Below are 20,695 nucleotides of genomic sequence, written 5' to 3'. Positions count from 1 at the left end.
CAAAAGAACGGCTACCCAAGCTCATTCATCCGGCGCATTATCAGGAAGCAAGAAAGGCAAAACAAAATCCGGTCTATTATTTCCTCAGACACATGCCAGAAGCGGAAACGTGTTTGCATCCCCTACGTGAGAGGCGTGAGCGAGACGCTCGGTCGCATTCTCGGAAAAGAAGGGGTGCTGACAACGCACAAACCGACCAGCACTATCGGTCGCCTTCTCCCCCGCCCAAAAAACCGGCAGCCCAGAGAAAAGGCCCAGGGCGTCGTGTACAAAATTCCGTGTTCCGTCTGCCCGGCGTCGTACATAGGGGAAACGAAGAACTTCGCGGAAAGGATGAACCAACACAAAGCGGACGTCCGTCACATGAATCGTCAACGCAGCGCCGTGGCCGAACACTGTGAAGGGTGTGACCACCCAATTGACTTCGACAGCACCATTGTATTGGAAACGGAAGCTAACCCACGCAGGAGGCTTCTACTCGAGTCGTGGCACATACAGCAAACACGAGAGAATGTTAATCGTTCCCTGGGGACTCTCCCCTCATCCTACGTCCATGGGCTGCGGCCATTGACCCGCAGGTCCTCCACACAGGGGCTTAAAAAGCCAAGCTGCGCTCGCCCGTAGTCACACCGTGAAGAAGGGGCCGAGCCGGTCCCGAAACGTCGTGTTTTTCCTGTATTTTACTTGGTTGGCGTCACTTACCTTCTCCTAACATTAAATTTCCCAACCAGACAGACTTCTGTCGAATGTTTTCTTTTGAAACTGTTGTACTGTTCTGACAGGCACCGTCTTCGCCTACTCGCGCTAGCACTGAAATAATCCCTTGGTCACATTGGTTTTTGCGATGTCACAACGTGAGTAAGTACGGGAAGTCTAGCTTGACCTTAACATTAAAGAAATGCTTCCAAATCTCAAGTTTTTATTGTCCACCAACCTCTTGAACTTTCATGTAATACGCTTTTGCCGCAGTCCAAGCCAGTGCGTCTTAATTATTGAAGGTTTGGATCAAATTCAACTTTAAATGGAGATTTTATTGACAGGTGTCGGAATTTACCCTTGGTGATGCATTCTGCACCTGCAGGGCGGGAAAAGTGGCCACAGAAAGCACGTACCGGTTGTTGGGCGCTAATGCAAAATTTCACATAAATAGATTCTTGGCCAAAAGGCTGTGACAAGCCTTCTCCGAGAAAGCTTGACATTTATAAGAATGCAGCCTGCATGGACAGCTTTCTTCGAAGTGGCGCTAAGTGTTTTGTTACACCTAGTTGCTCCATATGTTCAAGGAATGCCGTCACTGCACTGCCAGAGTTCGCGGCGGCAACTAGAAAAGTGGTAGAAATGCGTTACATGGGAGTTTCTGCAGCTGTTTGAACAACCCGATGCATATCATTTCAGTTTTGACATGGTTCAGACTTTACGTGCGGGAAGGGCTCCTATTGATTTCAGTTATGTTTCACAAACCACTCTCAACTGCGTAAAAATGCGAGTAGAGGAGGCATCGGTAGTCCCGACAGCTTTTCGCATCGCGCCCGACAGGCGATGCAACGATCGCAATGACCAGGCAGTATATCTATAATGTGCTTATTTTTGCAGGCATTTTCGCGCCTGCTAATGCAGCCCATGCAAATGTGTGAAGTCCATTTCAGTCGACCTTTAACGTCTTTGATAAATTTCTAATGTTAAGCGTAAAATAAAAAAAAAAGGCTGAGCAAGGATAAACTGCTCTGAATTGGTAAAAATAATTTCCGTTCCGCGTGACAGTTTGGTTGGTTTCAGGCAAATGAAACCGGATGCTACGCGACAAAGAGTTTATCGGTCTTTGAAAGGGTAACTGCTCTTTTAATATAGTTTAGCATTTTTCTATTTCATTTAACGATGTCATTCGTCTCGTTTTCAGTGACAAACATAAAAAAGCCATGGCTGACTGTTCACAAAGAATGAAATTTCAATACTGCTATGATAAATTTTTTTATCGAACTGCTTTCGGCAAATACGGGACCTTGAACTATATATTATTAGTGCAGTCCTCGACATTTTAAAACTTCATTTATTTCAATGGTACAAAATAAAGAAGCATTAGGAAATTTGATAAGGAGCTGAGGGCTTGTATTTGGCCCATTCAAAAATCAGAGTATCGGACTGCATATTTCCTTTCCTGCATAGTTTGCATACAGGGTGACCTCTTATGAGTGTTGTGTTAGGGCTGTGTTGAGTTTTATGGCACATAGGCCACTGAGGCCGTCCAGCAGCTTATTGGTGCGGCCAAAGTCTTACTGTGCTCAGATGCGCGCGTGTACTGCGTAAATAGGACCGCTGGGTTCTCCGGTTATTTAAGACAAGCGCGTCCTAACAAACCTTCATGACACACTTTTTTTTTTCTTTCAGTCAACACTTTCCGCACAGCATGACAAGCGGAGTGACCCTAATCGAAATTTTGTTGTGCCGGCCGCTGCTGGCAATGAGCGCGATATAATTACCAAAAAACAACCGTACCAAATATAAAGAAAAAAAAACACAAAAAAAGCTCAGAAATCGGGTCACTCTCTCCAATCTTAGTTGAAGGCTTTTGCCGCGCACACGACTGCTGGAACAGAGGCCGCGCGGTGCCGCAAGGGGTCATTCATTTAGGCTTTGTTTGTGTGTGGAGCCTGGGCGAAAAAAGGCTGGCGGTCGGGGCAAGAAGGGAGTTGAGGGGAAAAAAAGGGCGTGTCGTTAATCATTACGGTGGCCAGGCAGCAAGGGACAAAAATACGCCAGCGGAGCCGGAAAATAAGGATTAAGGCAGCCGCTTTCGAGGAAGAAGGGAAGAAAGACAGAAAGGAAGATCGGAAGACGAATGATGGTGACAATGTTATGACACGTGGACCCTGAAGCCCGCCGCGATGGGACGTGAATGGGAATCGCGCGAGAACAGAGCAACGCAGGGAATGGAGAGAAAAGATTAAGAAGCGGAGGGTGAAATCATTTCATTTCAGCAGTACAACGCAAGCGAGGGCAGAGCTAGACTCGAAGAAAGATAAAGAGCGACTATACTAAAGTGAGATAATCGATGGGTTATTCGTTGTCCTTATAACCTCTCCCCGAAGGATCATGACTCCAAGAATGAGCTTCTGACTTTTTGAACTCTCTCCTTCTCTGAACGCGAGTGCCCAGAAATGCGCTTACAGAGTTTGTGTGACTTTTTGCAGAGAAACAAGTGAATAGGTAAGGAAGACGCAATAGTGTACAAGATTAAAAATTATATTGTCTATAAATAATCAGTCAGTATATTAAGCAAACAAGGGAAGGGTAATGAGGGGCTCGTTATAAATATGAGAGAAGCCAACAGCCACAGAAACCAAGGGGCACAGGGGATTTTTTAAATTTATTTGTTTATTTGGTGGTGTTGATCAATTTAGAATATTACTGAACATGTGATCGCTTAAAGCTAATTGATTAGAAAAGCAGAAGAAAAAACAACCACTGCCGCCGGTGGGATCCGAACCCACGACCTCCGAATTACGCGTCCGGTGCTCTACACCTCTGAGCTACGGCGACGGCTGTAAGATCTTCTGCTTTCGGGGGTATTTATGTTTTACAAGTAACCTAACCTTGAGAGTGTTCATCAGCGCCACCCACGTTCATAAGCGGCGGACGTAGAACGTCCTGAGTTACCGCAGGTGTGACGTCGAACGTCATCGAACGGAGAGGGTGGAAGCTGCGTGAGAACCCTCTTATGAACGTGGGTGGCGCTGATGAACACTCTCAAGGTTAGGTTACTTGTAAAACATAAATACCCCCGAAAGCAGAAGATCTTACAGCCGTCGCCGTAGCTCAGAGGTAGAGCACCGGACGCGTAATTCGGAGGTCGTGGGTTCGGATCCCACCGGCGGCAGTGGTTGTTTTTTCTTCTGCTTTTCTAATCAATTAGCTTTAAGCGATCACATGTTCAGTAATATTCTAAATTGATCAACTCCACCAAATAAACAAATAAATTTAAAAAATCCTCTGTGCCCCTTGGTTTCTGTGGCTGTTGGCTTCTCTCATATTTATAACGAGCCCCTCATTCCCCTTCCCTTGTTTGCTTAATTGCTTAGCGAGGGCCTCGGTTCTGGCAGCCTTGACGCCATGGGAAGCATAAGAGGGTTCTCACGCAGCTTCCACCCTCTCCGTTCGATGACGTTCGACGTCACACCTGCGGTAACTCAGGACGTTCTACGTCCGCCGCTTATGAACGTGGGTGGCGCTGATGAACACTCTCAAGGTTAGGTTACTTGTAAAACATAAATACCCCCGAAAGCAGAAGATCTTACAGCCGTCGCCGTAGCTCAGAGGTAGAGCACCGGAGGCGTAATTCGGAGGTCGTGGGTTCGGATCCCACCGGCGGCAGTGGTTGTTTTTTCTTCTGCTTTTCTAATCAATTAGCTTTAAGCGATCACATGTTCAGTAATGTTCTAAATTGATCAACACCACCAAATAAACAAATAAATTTAAAAAATCCCCTGTGCCCCTTGGTGTCTGTGGCTGTTGGCTTCTCTCATATCAGTCAGTATATTGACATTTGTACTAAAGCTGTTATTTGAGGTCTATTCTTTTTGCTGATAAGCGTAATAACGGGTCATTTTTCTTTTTTATACGGTCAGTTATTCTTATGCGCTCTCCATCAAACTCGTGCCAAGGAAAAAGGAAAAGAAGACAATGTTCAAAAACAGTGGCGCCATAATAACCGTCATAAGAATAACAACCGCATGATTGACGACTTTAGTGAGTGGACATTGCCAATACACCGGTACAAGCTGTTTACTCAGAACTGTCTGGGGGTTAAAACTTGCAGTTTTCATGCTATATGAATCTACAACCGACGTATCACTGTGTACAGTCTTGCATTGGACCTTTCACAGGAAGGCACGTAATAATATTTACCGCTGTTAATTTTTGCGGGCACAGAGGGTACAAACTAGGGGAAAAAACTGAGGAGTTTTTACGTACTAATACTAGGAATGAACTCACGTACACGGAGATATATAATGTAGACCACAACAAAACACTATCAGTGAACACAGTAAAAAAGCGAATAAGAGTCAAGACTCTTCTCTTTATATGTCAAGCTTACATTAAGCACCTGTGTCTTTGATTCTCGTATGCTACGTTGAATAGATTCTATGAAGCCACTGCAACTCGTCCAGTTGAGCATCATAACGGAATACGCAGTAACGATAACTGTGAGAAAAAAAGGCTCGGTTGTCTAAAACAATATCATTTCAAGGAAGGGGCATGCAAAGCAGTGCTAGGACACACTTTCTGAAATTATGGAGCGTTAAAGCATCGACATAGATATTACCCACATGGCCAGAATTTGAGAGCACATAAGAGGACATGGACAATAGGACACGCATTCTAACGTGAGATATATATCATTCTCGGCTTATTTTCTCTGGCGCTTTTGGAAGGTTCAACAGCGCAACTGGCAAAATCACATTAGGAACGCAGGCGACCTTAAGACAGAAACTCATTGTCGCTGCCACTGACGTACCTTGTTCGAATGACATAATGTTGCGCGGAATGCTCGACCGAAAGCGAAGAGTGAGAACTGACCGGCATCTGTAGATGCCAGAAACCGTCACACGGCTCATTAAAACGCTCCCCGACGCCGACACATCGGCCATTCGGCAGCAAGCTCATATCCCGCCTTGGTTTGGGCGTCACGTCGGAAATCTTGAGACGCCCCCAAGGAGGGAAAAAGAAGAAAACACCAAGCAGGAATGAAAGAAAGGTGAAAGAAGGGGAGCCCCAGAGGTCTAGAGGCAGTCCTGGCGATATCGGCCTGGCTTCGAGAGAACAATGACCAGACGACGGTTAAAAAAAATTGACTCCGACCTATCTCTTGCCATTGTGTGACGGTTTTCTTTCTGGGCTTCCCTTCGCTCTTTCCTGGTCCTTGTGCCCAGGCGCTTTTTGCTTGGCCCTTTCTCTCTGCGGGTGCTCGGAATGGAAATAACCGTTATTTGAACTCACTCGAAGAAGACAGCGTCGGTGTGAACAATGGCGCAGAGCAGAGCCCAGGCATCGATCTGCGCTGCTGCTCCTTGTCGTCGTCTTTGTCCCCCGCTCAAAGTTGCCGTCGGCAGTCGTTGCCACTGTGCGCCTGATGCGGCTCCCGTCGCTGCTGTCAGAGACAGTTTCGGGCATGATTTCCTTCAATGGCTCCTGCCGTCGTTCATGGGTGCCCATCCACTATCCTACGTGTTCCTAACCCTGGACTGTTTTATGGCGGGAGGCTATCTTGTTTTCTTCACTTCTGATACAGGTCACGTTGTGTTATTTCAAACCCTTTTAGCCTTGGCGAAAGCAACAAGAGCGGGTGATTGACGCCAATAGTTTTGAGGACCCTAGCCGTCGCAGTTTGTCGCCGTTTGTCCCAGTAATAGAGTCTGCCCAGTTGAGTACCGACGTGCAGTGACTGGCAGTCTCAAGCAGGGGGTGTTCCGAAGAATGAGCAAAGGACTATAAACATGCGAGGATGTTAGTGCGTTCTACGGGACATCCTTCTCGCTAAGCATAGTCCAGAGAGAACAGCCATGTACGCCTGCGCCAATGCCCTTTTTGCTGTGTTTCGTTACTTTTCCAGGCTCCTCAGTAGCAAGCTTCTAGAGTTGTCTCCACTGTTAGAAACTCGACCGGGCAATCGGATACGAAGTCGGCTGCGGGTCATAGCATAAAGCCAACTTTCTCATGTCGCTTCACTCTACTCCGTGCTTTAGGTTGGTCCATTAAAGTGAACATGCGCTAGTGTGATCGTCCGTATACATATGAGGAAATAAATCACCTTTGTCTCGTCATCGCACCCTTCCGCTCGGAACTTTTCCTACCTGCGGGACAAGAAAAATCTCTGGTTTTCAGCCACCTGATGATCAGGTGCAGGTGTACACCTTGGGCTTGGCTTGCCTTTGGTGAGCTGGCGTTACAGGGAGACTTCAGAAGGATTTCTGGATCCAAATCTCTCTGGACACTGTAATGGTACTTGAAATGCTTTTCTTCTTTGACCCCCAGGGCGCCCTTGTTCTGACTGCTTGTCAGCGCTAGTGCCACTAAGTGTCAGGACACTCACTAGTGACACGAACGGCAATCCTCCCTCAGACCCACTCAGTCTCGGGTCGCTAGTATAGTAACAAAACTTCACCACGAAAGAATCTATTTCCTGTGTTCACAGTCACTGCCTCTGATGTCAGAGTCGTCCGTAACAGCCCAACGGGTCTCCTTACTCAAGGAATCTAGTGACATCCAACGTTTGTGAACGTTCCAGAAGGCATAAATCGTGAAAAGCAGATCATGGCACACGACATCTCTCCGATGTTAACCCTTTAACGTCTCCTTCGTGTTGCACAAAGCCTACCACGGTTAAAAAAAACAACAACCTCACCCTTCCGTGTCACTCGCGTAACGGCTCTGCGTCAAAAGACAACGTCAGAGCCCAAGATTCAGTGCTCTCCGTCTCCTCTATGCACGAATTTTGGCTTTGTGGGAGACGGGCATCATTTCACTTCAGTCTGTAGATACTTTACTGACAATGGTCAGACACTGGTTTGCATACTGTGCATTTAAAATATGTTAGTGTAAAGCGCCGTCCAGCCTGTGCTTCCGGAGCAATCTTGAACTGAGATGCGCGTGGTGGCTCAGCCACTTGTGAAGCTCTTGAGGGTGCTGTTTGCTATAGTTTAGTTTTCCTTACGGGTACAGGCGGCGCTGTCACTAACGTAATTAAAGTAAGGTTTAAATAACCTGTACGTTAACGCTACCATCACTACTCCTCCAACGACAACTACCACACCCACTACCGTGACCATCCCCACCGTGAATGCGAATCTCCACGCTCCAGTTTTCCCAAAAATTAATCGTGAAGGAAAAACATAAAAAAACGCACATGTGCTGTGTGATGTCAGTGCAAGTTAAAGAAGCCCATGTGATCGAAATTACTGCTCGGCTCTTCACTACAACGTCGGTCATAGCCCGAGTGAAACTTGGAAACATACAACTCCAAGTAAGGCATGATGTTGGGCTAGTCGGTTCATGGTAAGAGCGAAACAAAACTGCGCGAAGACGACGGGACAAAAGAAAGGCACGAATACACACAAACAAAGCGCAGACTCTTGACTGGCACGTTGACAGTGCGATGAGGTTAACATAGGTAGTTGCCGCTTGTCCCTTGTTCATAGGAAGAGTGGTAGAGCCCAGAGTAGAAGAAATGTATCGAAGTAAGACATGATGTTGGGCTAGTCGGTTCATGGTAAGAGCGAAACAAAACTGCGCGAAGACGACGGGACAAAAGAAAGGCACGAATACACACAAACAAAGCGCAGACACACCGCACAAAAACGATTACGCAGTAGACACGCACCACTGAGTCATTACATCAACGTCGTGCAGGAGTAATGGGCATATTAAGCGTGATAAAGAGCTCGGAATTAAAACGCCTCATGGTTTTATCTTCAATGGTCCGCGTAGCACGTCCAACTGCACAAAAGAAAAGAAAAAAAGGAAAAAGACCAGTACTAATGCACCCGCTTTCACGTCCGGCTGGACCGTACGGGTTTCATCTGCGGGCTTGCCGGTGTCTCTTCTGGAGAGGAAAACTCACACCGCTTTAAGGCGCGGCAAATAAAACAGGAAAATAAAACAACACAGCGCACCCGCAGTTCAGAGTTTTCAAAAAGAGTCCGAACTAGCCAGGCGAGGCTGCACGGGAGGAATTGTGAAGCGGCGAAAGGAAGGCGAGCCCTGAAAAGATGTCAGCCATTTTTCTCAGTTTTCTCCCTGACTTCTTGTCACGATAACGCAGTGACGGATGCCGTTATACGGTTGAGGCGCGCTCCCTTTACGGTCCACGTGTAACTTACCGCAATTCTGCGCTGTCGCTTGCCTTTTATTATTACTGTCTTTGTGCTGCCCTCCCTCGGAGCCGAATTTCCTTCTGGTTGGAGCTATCTACGCTAAATTATATCCTTTCCAAGTTTTTCAGGCTCTTCTAGCTTCCCATCTAGTCAGTTTTTACTTTCTTTGTAACTCGAATTCGGCCACTTTTTCTCTCTCTCCCATCTTGATCAAAATCTCCCTTTAGAATGTGAGCCGTTCTCTCGTTCTCTTGTGCCTTACTTGTACTTCTGCAGGTTGTTTGTGCGATGTACTGCCGTATACCGGCGATAGAAAAGGAAGAGTAAAGAAATGGGGGCAATGAAAAGCGACAGCTTGCGTCAGTCCTGCCCGGTGGTGCTGGATGCCCTTATCACAACTTCCGTTTTGCTGGGCTTTCATTGTAAACGTCTGGTACCGACGGACTTCTATTTCTTTGAAGGGAAACGATAACATCTGAGTAAACTCTATGAAGACCGACTTGCACGTGTTATCTTGTGATACTACAGCGGAATGCTTTTAGATGGCATGCACATGCCACTAAAATTCTATTTATCTCGTTTTTTTGTGCACCAAGCCCTGTCCTCATTTCTGAGGGAAGTACGCTGACAGATTTCTCTTTCGTATAAATGTTTTGTACGTTAAATAAAATTATTCCATGACTGCACGGTTCTATTTTCAAAAGGGTGCCTCGGAGTCAAATTTTCTTTAGTATCTTTCAAAGCGAGAGCATGGAGGACTGTGGTGAGGACGAGTACTAAATGATAATTTATGGGATTTGTACACCAAAGTACTGCTCTCGGCGTTTGAAAATGAACATCGCTCACAATTTTTCAATGCCTTCCACTTGTAACATAACTTTTGCTTTTTGAGTGGGTTCTTAGTTTTAAACATGCTTGAAAAGAAATTGTGTACTAGGCAAGCAAAAGCTGCCATGTAAAAGCTGTCATGCAACAGAAGAGACATGCAGACTTGGGATGGAATTACATGAACTGATGGGTCGCTTTAAATGTGTTTATATCCGTGAGCCGGCTTGAGCTTCCTCTCATGCAATCCGGCGTACAAACAATGTAGAGAGCACAGGGTACCGATGTACTTCGGAAGGGAGTATGTTTAGAGCATTGACGTTAAGTAATTGTTGGTCTTAGATCGCAATAGGTGAGAAATATCAATATAAATGAACAAAGAGACAAAAACAGCTGTTGATGGCTTCCCTTCGAGCCATGGACTCTTTCGGTGGTTCTGATCTCTATTTGAATCTATACGTTCACACAGTCGCACTCCGTCTTGTGCTCATTTGAAACGTAACGTTTAAATAGTTTTGCCCGAACGCCTTTTTTATGAGTAGAATCCTCTGCTCCTCCTAAAGCTTTTCTCTTTTTTGTGTTTTTATTTCTGGTCTGCACAAACTTTTGTAGTTGCTCATGTTTGCGCTTCTGCTTCTATGAGCTACTGCTGTATCTATTACGAACTTTCAACGTCGTGGTATAAACGCCACCATCATCCTAATTCTTTGACGCCGTATTTTCCACGAACAGGTTTATTCAAGTTTTCATTTTTTCCTCGCACTGTAACCAATTGGAATAATTCTTTATAGCCTTTCATCACACTGTGATGTTTATTAATTTTGTTATTATTGTTTTGTTTGCCATTTAACCCACCCTGCTTAGACCTATACAAGGTTTAAACAAGAAAGAACTGGCGCAATGTGGACCATACATTGTGTCCGCTCCTTCTTGCATAAAATTCATGGGGAGACCTAATATGAGTTGACAATGCGACAACATCAGATGCTGTTGGTGCGTTCACCGGAAGTAGCGTTACTTCTGGTTTGGTGACGTCACTTCCCTCCAACCAATGGGAAATTTCATGACTGACGGCATATTTTTTTCTCGATAAGGCTTCTAACATTATCTCATTAATAAAAGTCAGATTGTCTACAGGGAGCCGCTTTTACTGGAGATATGCATTTCGCGCTCCTACTAGATCGAGTATCTAAAACCTCATCGTGCAAAAAAAAAAAAATCAAAACCTGCACAAGCCAGTACCGATCTGCTTCGCGTCAACAAATTTTCTATTCTCCTGCCTACGCTCCTTGACTCCGGGGTCAATCACCCCGAGACAAAATGAACCCGAGAGTCGACAACAAGCAGCTCGGGGCAGGCACGAGGGATTCTTGACTCCGGTGTTTCCTCGGGGGCACATCTTAGGGAGCCCCACGCATTCGCGGACCTCGTCGTCAATCGTATTCAAACGCGACGGTTGAACTACGTCCGCTCTCGGCGCTGGCGGCGAAATTGTCGCCCTGTCGCGGCGTCGTCAATCGTGATTGTTTCCCTTTTGCAGCCGCCAAAAAAAGGGGGCCCGGTCCCAGGCGTTGTTCTTGGGAATAAAAGAAGGGGCGAAAGAGAGGAAAGACGGGAGGTGGAGCAAACAGACTCGTCTCTCTTTTCTTCCATCGCTCCTGCGTTCTCTTGTCGCCCGACCCTGTCAACATCGCAGCCGCTCTACCTGCGCAAACGAAGACGAATGTCTCCTAGCGCAAACTCCAAGCGCTCGCGAGTGACGCCTTGTTTTGCCTCGTATCTTGGGAGTAGAAGAGAAGGTTGTTCTCCTCTCTCCCCAGGCCTATCTCAATAGGCGCTGCTTACCTGCTGGAGGCAGCGCTGGCGTGGCTGTTCCATGTGCCTACTTCGCACTGTTTTTTTAAAAAGGCGTACAGGGGATCGCACTTCTCTACGTAGTGCATGACGGCTGGTCCACTGGACTGGTTGTGCCAATGACGGCATAGAGGAGCTTTTTTTTTTTTCCGTGTTCAAAGCCAGCGTCGGGAGATTATTGCGCACAGAAAACGCATTCGTCGTCTTCTTTTGCAGTACGTGTGCTTTCTGGTACGGTAAGTCGATGCCTACAGCTGGCGCATACTGCTGAAATAACACAAGTCAGCAGTCTCTCGTCTCTCCAGCTCTGGAAGGCCGTAACTCACGTTGTAGAGACATGTCAACACCCGACCTCTTCTCCTTGGTCCACCTACTGCTCGGTTGATAGAGTTGATGGGAAAATAAAGAAGTTTACATCAACGGTATGCAAGAAGATAACATGAAGTTCGTGATTTCGTTTTTGAAGGTTTTGAGAAAAGACTCCATTTTTTGCTGCAGTTCCAGTGGTCCAGAGGATAAACAAAGAAAGAAAGAAAGAAAGAAAGAAAGAAACAAAGAAAGAAAGAAAGAGAAAGAAAGAAAGAAAGAAAGAAAGAAAGAAAGAAAGAAAGAAAGAAAGAAAGAAAGGAAGGAAGAAAGAAAGAAAGAAAGAAAGGAAGAAAGAAAGAAAGAAATTAAGACACGAACAATAAAGAAACAATCAAACTAAGCAACGAATTAATCAGCGAACATACAAGCACATTAACGAGCGAACAGTGCAGGCAGACTACAACGCTTCGGCGGAGAACGAAACGGTGGGCACATGTGAAGGAAGAGCAACGATATTGCGGTGCCGCATTAGGGAACACGTGGCTGCTCCCCTCCCCCCCCCCATCTCCCCGCCCCCTTCCAAAAATAAAGAGAAACAAGGCAGAGGGTGACGTCCTGAACCCACCAGTAAATTGGGCAGTGAATTGAGGACGACGTTTCGGCAGCTTAAACGAACATAGAAAAGGAAAAATGAAAGATCGAAAGAAATAAGCGAATAAAAGTCGAATTCAGGGGTTCAGCTGCATTCTTAAAGGTAGGTAGGGCTACCCCAGCGCTGCTTCTTCACTGATGCCTTTTGTTGCCGGTGGCGTTTCCCTCAGAGTGCCATTCGATCGCCTTCGACATGCTTCGAAATACATCTTGGATAAGCGTGAAATATCAGTTGTATTGGCCACAATTCATCCTTAGATACTACTATGGACTCACTTTTGGTATAATTCATCTTCGACCTTTGATTAAACAAGTCACTACTCTCAAGGATAATAAACCTTTTAAAAGGCGAGACCCAAGCTCGCAGTCTTTGTTTTGCGGCTCATACAGAGCAGGTATAAAGACTGGAGGAGGCACCTTAGCTCCACCTTGATGGTACGACGAGATAGAGTCAATGGGCCACATGAGCGCAATTGGTCATTCTAAAATTTGCATTCGTAGATCCGTGGGTGTTCTCATACCACTCCTGGCCCAGTGGTGCAGCTTTTAAGCGATGCAGAACTGCCTTTTGATTTGATTTGATTTATTTGATTTATTGTTTCCTCAAGGGTCCACAGGGGACATTACATGAGGGGTGGGCAAACAAAAAAGTTAATACGAACACAGATGGTCTTCAATGGCGGTTTTGAATAGAACACGATTGATGATGGTCGCCACTTCGGATGGAAGGTCATTCCAGTCATTGGCTGTTCGAAGAAAAAATGACATTTTATATGTTTCGGTGCGGGCCCGTTCAGGGTAGACGGCGTTAGGGTGACTATGACGAGAAAAGCGATGAGCGCGTGTTATCGGGGCAGTTTCATGATCGGAAGTGTGATAAAATTTATGATACAGCGAAAGACGGGTGATTTTACGCCGACAGGCCATTGTTGGGAGATTAAGCTGAGATTTTAGTGCTGTAACGCTAGTATAATGAGAGTAGTCTGAGCAAATGAATCTGGCGGCGCGGTTTTGGACTGCTTCGAGCGTGGTGATTAGGTTAATATAGTGGGGATCATATGCAGCACATGCGTAATCAAGTTTAGGACGTATGAAAGTTTTATTTGATTTATTGTTTCCTCAAGGGAAGCCCTGCTGAAGCAGGTGCTGCCACCGGTGAGACTAGTGCGATTCAGGCTGCTCTTCCCGAGTAACGTCTCGTGAACAGTCACTAATTTAACTGCCTCCTGCCAAGGGGGACAGTATGATCACAATCCAGTGGGAATGTTGTGATGACGTCACAAAAGCATGTGACCTAGATGGCCCACTTGCCACTTCTGTAGGCCACATGCGGGGCCCACCTAGGTGTAATCTCCATGAATGTTTTCGTGGATTTTCCGCTCACGGCCAACGACACCGACGCCAAAGACGACGCCGACTTATCTGCGGGACAGGCTGCTTAACGCTGTCGTGCTAAAACTAGTCGCTCGTAGCACGGCGCACAGTGGCAGTGGGTATTGTTGTGATGAATTTACGTTTTCACAATTTTTTCGTTAGCTTATTGAACCTGGTGGTCTGCCTCCAAAGGGCAGAAAAAAAAAGAACAAGCATTGCTCTTCCCATGTAAGCATCATGATATCGGTCAAACCTTCATGTACCGAGATCGCAATGGTCAAGGTAAAACCACAGGCTCGCGTACATACAGACTGTTAGTGTGCGCTTGAAAAGGCGATTTATGGATATGTTTACCCTAACTCGATGATACTCTATTTCCGTATTCTCTAGGTATCCAACAGGGTTGGGTACGCAGCACCTTCATGTTAACAAAAGCTGCGTTTCTTGAAAGATGTTTATTCAAAAGTCATAGAAATTCATAGAAAGGAAATCAAGTAAGCAATGCAGATTATGTGTGCCTGAACGACGCCGAAAGGGGCAGGAAATATATACATAGACGAATAACAAGCGTCACGTACTCGAATTTCAATCCGTGCTGGAGCGCACTCGCGAGCAGACGAGCGTTTCAACAGGAATGTGGCTCCACCCCCCGAAGACAAATAGCCGCCGGGAGAGTGGCGACGCCAGGGGAGTTAAGGAATATATATACATATATATATACATAGGAAGCAAAAAATGAATTCTCACCTGCCTATATATCGGTCGGTCGTGCCGAGGTAAGGTGCGCCGTCTTCTTGCTCATCGAATAGGGAAGCACGCACGTTGAGGGGAAATAAAAAGGGAAAACGAAGAAGGAAACGCCGTGCGGTATAAACTCGAGCGTGGTGGCGTTCCTCAACTCAGCAAAAAAGGTTTCTTTTTCCGTCGAGAAAGGTGGAAACCTAGACGAAGCGGAGCAAAGAGCGCGAGACTCGACGGACAGAGACGAAAGTGCGCATTTCTTTTTCCAATTTTGCTTTCCTGTTTTGTTTTCTTTTTCATTGGAACGTGGATCCGAGCCGCGCCTCGAAGATTTACGACTTGCTGAGTCGCTATAGGGCGCCATTGTTTCATCCCTTTGGCCCGGCCGCGCGGGCGTGAAAACGCGGAGACGCTCTGCTCTTTCCCCATCGCCCCGCCTCTTGCTTCCTTTTCTTCCCCCGCGCATTGGATGTTGCCGTTGTAAGAACAAGGCGCCTCACGTCTCCCGGAGAACGCGACGCACAGAGTTCCTACTTCCGTGGACTTCCCTCAGGTCATATTCGACTTGACGACACAGGAACCGACCGGCTATGCGGGCTTAGGTTCCGCAAGAGAGCCCGAGAACATTTTTTTTTCTCTGCCTATGCGTTGTTTTAAAGCAAGCAGTGTTCTTTATGGAGGACGAAAGAGTGTGAAAAAATAACAGTGATAAAAGGGAGCAGGAGAGCTCGGCCAGGAAAGCGACAAAGAAAAGACTCACGCAAGTGCAAGGAAATCTCACGAAAGCTTGTTACAAATCGCCTACTGGTTGCAACATCAGACATCTGCCACATTTCCGGGTTATCTTGTCAGCAAAGGCTCTTAGGTCTGCTTTCACAACGTGAAAGGGTAACATGTTCGTAGCGGAATAGTCGCTGATCCTGTTGTGAAAAACTTGCACTTTCGGTTTCAGTGAACGCTGCGGATACTGAATGAACGTACAAATATTTAAAAAACAAAACAAAAAAACAACCATTGCTATTTGTGTTGGGTTTTTCAGTGCAGCAAAATACTTTACTTAAATACGAAATGCCGCCGGGTACCGAATTTTATCCATGGTTTACCTGCTACTGTGAGGTCGTGGTAGTTCTTTCTCTTTTTATTTTTTGCAGTACAGCCTTGCGAGCACCTTGTCGGCCGATACCAATACGCGCACAAGAGTCTAACCATATCACCGTGCCACATGTTTCCTAATAGAAAGGTGCGACTGGTCATTTAATTGCATTAGCGTTCCGTGAATTCTCTAGGCAAACAGATTTCTCATAATTTTGTCACATTCCCCATGACAGGTCGCTAGCGTCGTTAGGGAATTCCGCGCCTCTAGTTACCCTTGTTGTCGCGCCCACTAAAGTCAGGTTAGTCTGTGTAACTGCTTATCCAAGCGCAAGTTAGTCACGATCCTAATAAAAAGCCAGTATGTACGTTACACAGCTGTGGATTAAGATAGCGAAACATCCGGTGGGTGCAAAGAAACCGTGTTTTTGGTCTCGCGAGGTAATCCGGTATTAAAAGCCGGACGTGTTATGACTGCTTTGTCAACAGGTACTGGTCATTAAGAACGGTTATGTTGGCTTCGTTGAGAACGTCTTGGATGTGCTTACCTAGAACAAGCCTTTCAGCTTATAGGCCCTTTCAGGGATGAAAGCAGGACAGCACTGCTGTATGGGAAAACAAACGTTCGTTTACACGAGCAGAGTGAAACGGCCAGAAAGGCGTGCACGGCACTTCCTAGTAAACTGATACATAGTCTCCACCCACACTGCGTCTCACACGGAAGGGTAGCATGAAAGATAAGGAGAACGAGAGTATGATTAAGTATGGCGAGTTAAACGGCGCAACTTGTAGGGACCTAATTTCTGAAACGCGAGCTACCAGTAGCGTTCAGCAGGTCCTCCTTTCCCCATTTTTCCTTTGCTACTTTACTATATTTTGTATCTTAGTGACGTTCGAGGATATATCTTCTACGTGGTATTATCCGCATCTTTGGGCACAAGCTATAGAAAACTGATGCTTCAGCGGAACTACTACCTATGCTCGTTATCTATTTTTACAAATAATTTACAATATTTATGGAATAAAATGTTCTCCTGTCAAACCTAATGAATGAAACAAGTTTGCTTATTAAAAGCTACCTTATTTGCCGGTTTAGGTCATGTTTGGTGTCTAAACCAAAGCTGAAAACGAGAAGCGTTACAACGCTAGTACACCAGGAAGACAAACACAAGATTATTATAAGTTTACCGCGGAAACATAGTAGAATCTGTCTTTGCGCTTTGCTTTCTTGGATGTTGACATTAAACACCGATTAGACTTCTTTTCTCGCATGAGGCTGAGTTCGTCTATTCTCTACACCCGCTACCAAATTTCGATTTTTTTTTTCTCTCTTTTTATGGTACTTTGCGATCAATACAGTAATTTTAACTCATTCATTTCTCACTGGCTAACTTCTTTTGTTCAGTGTACTTATGCGGTTAACGGCAAAAAACAGCAAAAACGTTCAAAGCGTTCGCTTCTGACGCTTCAAAAAGCAGGCAAGGACATCACAATCCCTTCGGTTCGTGCCGCACCTTTAAGCCTTTCGCAGCGTCCAACGGTACAGGAGCGTCCATTCCCGATTTTACTGCCTGTCGCAGTTTTACTGCCTCGGACGAGAGACAATTCCACGGGCATTACCGGCCGGGCCCAGCGCCGGGGCTGCGCCAGGGAGGAAGGCCCGGTGCCGGAGCGATAAATGAAAATAGGCTTAGCGCTGATTGCGCTTCTCAGCCGCGCGGACGTCTAAGGGCGGAAGAGACCTTCAGCGCACACCGGCTACGGCGCGACGAAAGTGGGACAAAAAGAAGAATGCGAAAGGATAAAGTAATTACACGAGAGGGGTCCCTTACGCGTTAAACGGTCTTACAGGGCAGCGAAGCAAGAACGAAGAGACGGGTAAGAAGCTCGCTGGCGTTAACAGAAAGAAAGAGAAACTGAGAAAAGAAAACAATGGACCAAAAGAAGATAAAAGAAAAAGGTGGCGCCAGAGAAGCGCGGAGTCTAATCCGAGTTTCCAAGCTCCTAAGCGTTCGCCACCGTTATCTGCCCAAGATAATCCGTTGGTTCTGAGTACGGGCTACCGAACACTCTCTATCGGCCGTTCAGAGGCGCCGTTCCCGATCCCGTCGAAAGATACAATGGCGGCCGCGAAAATGTGAAAATGATCTCTCTGTACACCGACGGGTCTCTTACGGTTCCCATTTAGCCTCGGTTTTGATTGTTTGTTGCTTGCGACCATTGCACCTTCTAGCCTAGCGCACGTCGCAAGGCGCCGCCTCTAGTTTTGTCGCCACTGTTCGTATTTGATACGCGCTAATAGAGGTGGCTAGCACCGATAGAATTAAACGAGCAGCGCGAAGGATGGCGCTGCAAAGCTCTCCGTGATTGGAACTAATGGCGGCAGATAAACTCCGGATTTCGAGTGTCCGCGCCGTTACAAAGAATGGGCTCATTCCCAGATCGATTAAAAGATATCTTTTTCGCCCTGCCTACCTTGCACGAACGAAGTGAACTGACTCAGATTAAGGGCAAAGCTTTACTCGTTATAAGCTGGCGAAAACGGCGAACGTGCTTGCTTTGGAGGAAGGTTTACGGAGTGCACGATTGCGTTTGTAGTGCCACGGAAACGGTCTTCGCGGTATCTTCGGCCCTATGGAGACTGTGATTGGAAGCAGTTAAAAAAAAAGCTAGTTTTCGTATCAGCGGAAGAAAACCCAAGACTGTAATAACATAACTGCAAATTTGAAGCGCACGGCATGCTTCTTGTGAACCAAAACAGGCAACAGCTTAAACAGCAACATAGCAATAGGACGCAGGGCATAACCTTAAAAAAGTATTGAAGATTCAGGAGAAGTTTTCCTCCTGCTCCAAGAAATAAGGGTGGAATAAGTGTGTAGATCAGATTACAGCTATCATTCAGATTACACATAAAATCACAGTATTACCAGGCAAGTGATTCAGCAGTTATTAAGTTGTGAAGCACTGCTAGTGACAACACGAATATAGATAGGCCTTGGTGCCCCTATTCAATACTGATTTGTAACATCCTCAATGTACTCTTTGTGTATCTTTGTCGTAGTTGCTGAAATATATCTTGTGATGGTTGAAAAGTTATCGGCTGGGGTTTAAGCCCATATAATCTTAGGTTTTTGTGATTCCCATAAGAAATTTTTTTCTTTAGTGAACCAAAACGCAGAACAGACAGGTAATGCACTGCTTGTTTTAAGTCTCTAACTCGTAAATAACACTTAGGGCAAAAATTGAAAAAAAAAAAAATCATATTTCGCATGATTCATGTTCTGCCTCGTTTCTCCTTCTGAGCTCCTGCTATTTGCATTATTTATTGTTTGGGGAACACGTAGTGACAGTCAGGTTCGTAGGCTTTTTTTTTCTTGGCTCTTGTTATATAATTCAATGTAGTTTCTTACGTAAGCTCCCAGTTAGCTGCCCCTGTCCCTATTTGGGGAAAAAATGACGTCATGTGAAATTTTGACGCTAAATATATATCCTAGTCGAGTATCAAGCAAAATACTTGAATACTTAATAACTATAACGATAGTAAATAAATATTGCTGGGGACACTTAAGCTAAGCCTTAAGAGTATGACGCGGTAGTTTTTATGCAGTGAGTTATGGAAAGGAAAATGATAGGTGCCACGTTAAGAGACAGGAAGAGGGCGGAGGGGAGCAATGAACAAACATGGGTTAATGGCATCCTAGTCGAAATCCAGAGGAACAAATGGGCTTGGGCAGGGCATGTATTGGGAAGGCCAGATAACCAATGGTCCAGGAGGGTAACTGACTGGATTCCGAGAGAAGAGAAGCGCAGCCGGGGTAGGCAGATAGTTAGGTGGGCGCATGAGATTAAGAAGTTGGCCGGGACAGGGTGTTTGGCTGAGGACAGGGTTAATTGGCGAGATAGGAGACGGACCTTTGCTCTTAGTGGGCGTAGTCAGGCTGATGATGATGATATGCGGAATCGGCTGTTCCTTACTTTACGCTCATAGATCCCCGGAAGTTTTCATACCACTCATGGCGCAGGGGTGGAAAGGATAAGCGATGCGCCGCTGCCCCGCTATGGCAGGTGCTGCCACCGGTGGAGCTTGTGCGAACAAGGTTACTCTTCCCAGCAACCACTCGTGACCAATAATTAATTTAACTGCCACCGCCACGGTGGGCAGTTTGTTTATATTCCGGTGGGCAGGCTGAGATGACACAAGGTCACGTGACCAAGGTGGCCCACCTAGGTTACTTCTCTGAGGATTTTTTCGTGTATTTTTTGCTCACGGCCAACGACACTGACTAAGACGACGACGACAAGTTTTCTACGACAGGGGCTGCTTATCGCTATGGCCTTAAAACAACTCAGTGATTTAGTTACTGTTTGACCTCTATTGCATAACTACAGTATGACGCCGAAATAGAGAATTGCAGTGACTTGAGTTCTTTGTACCGGAGCTGGGATTAAACAATATTTTGTGATACGATAAAGCTAACAGCACAAAGGCTAACAACATTACGTTAGACAGCATATTAATATTTTAAAGGTCACCTTTCAAGCAACAAAAAAAAAGCACTTTCTCTCGTGGTGGAGATTAGCCGCAAGAATGAAATGCTTTGCAATACCGGCGTAGCACATTTTAGAGTCTGATCTAACCTCGTTGCAAAGTGAGGTCTCATCTCGGCCAAACGCAACCATCCATCCGCAGCTTCCCTCGGGCGACGGAGTATAACGCTCAGGACCGCTACCTTCCGCCGCCCTCACTGTTTATAGCGTTTTCCGCAGCGCGGCGAAGGATGGCGCCATGGCTCCGCACAAGCCCAGCTTCCGCGGGCATGGCCACGGGCGCGCGCACTGCGCAACCCAGGCGTCGCAATCGGTCCGCCCACACGTCACGAAGACTGCGCATGCGGTGCTGGGGCTGCAGGACAGAGCGTAAGCATTTCGCGTTACGGGCTGGCTTCACCCACCACGAGACTAGGAAGATGTCTTTGTTGACG

This window comes from Amblyomma mixtum, chromosome 5 (assembly GCF_055824585.1).
Source record: "Amblyomma mixtum isolate Tamu chromosome 5, ASM5582458v1, whole genome shotgun sequence".
In the NCBI taxonomy this organism is placed as follows: Eukaryota; Metazoa; Arthropoda; class Arachnida; order Ixodida; family Ixodidae; genus Amblyomma; species Amblyomma mixtum.
Note: the sequence above shows the minus strand (reverse complement) of the source record.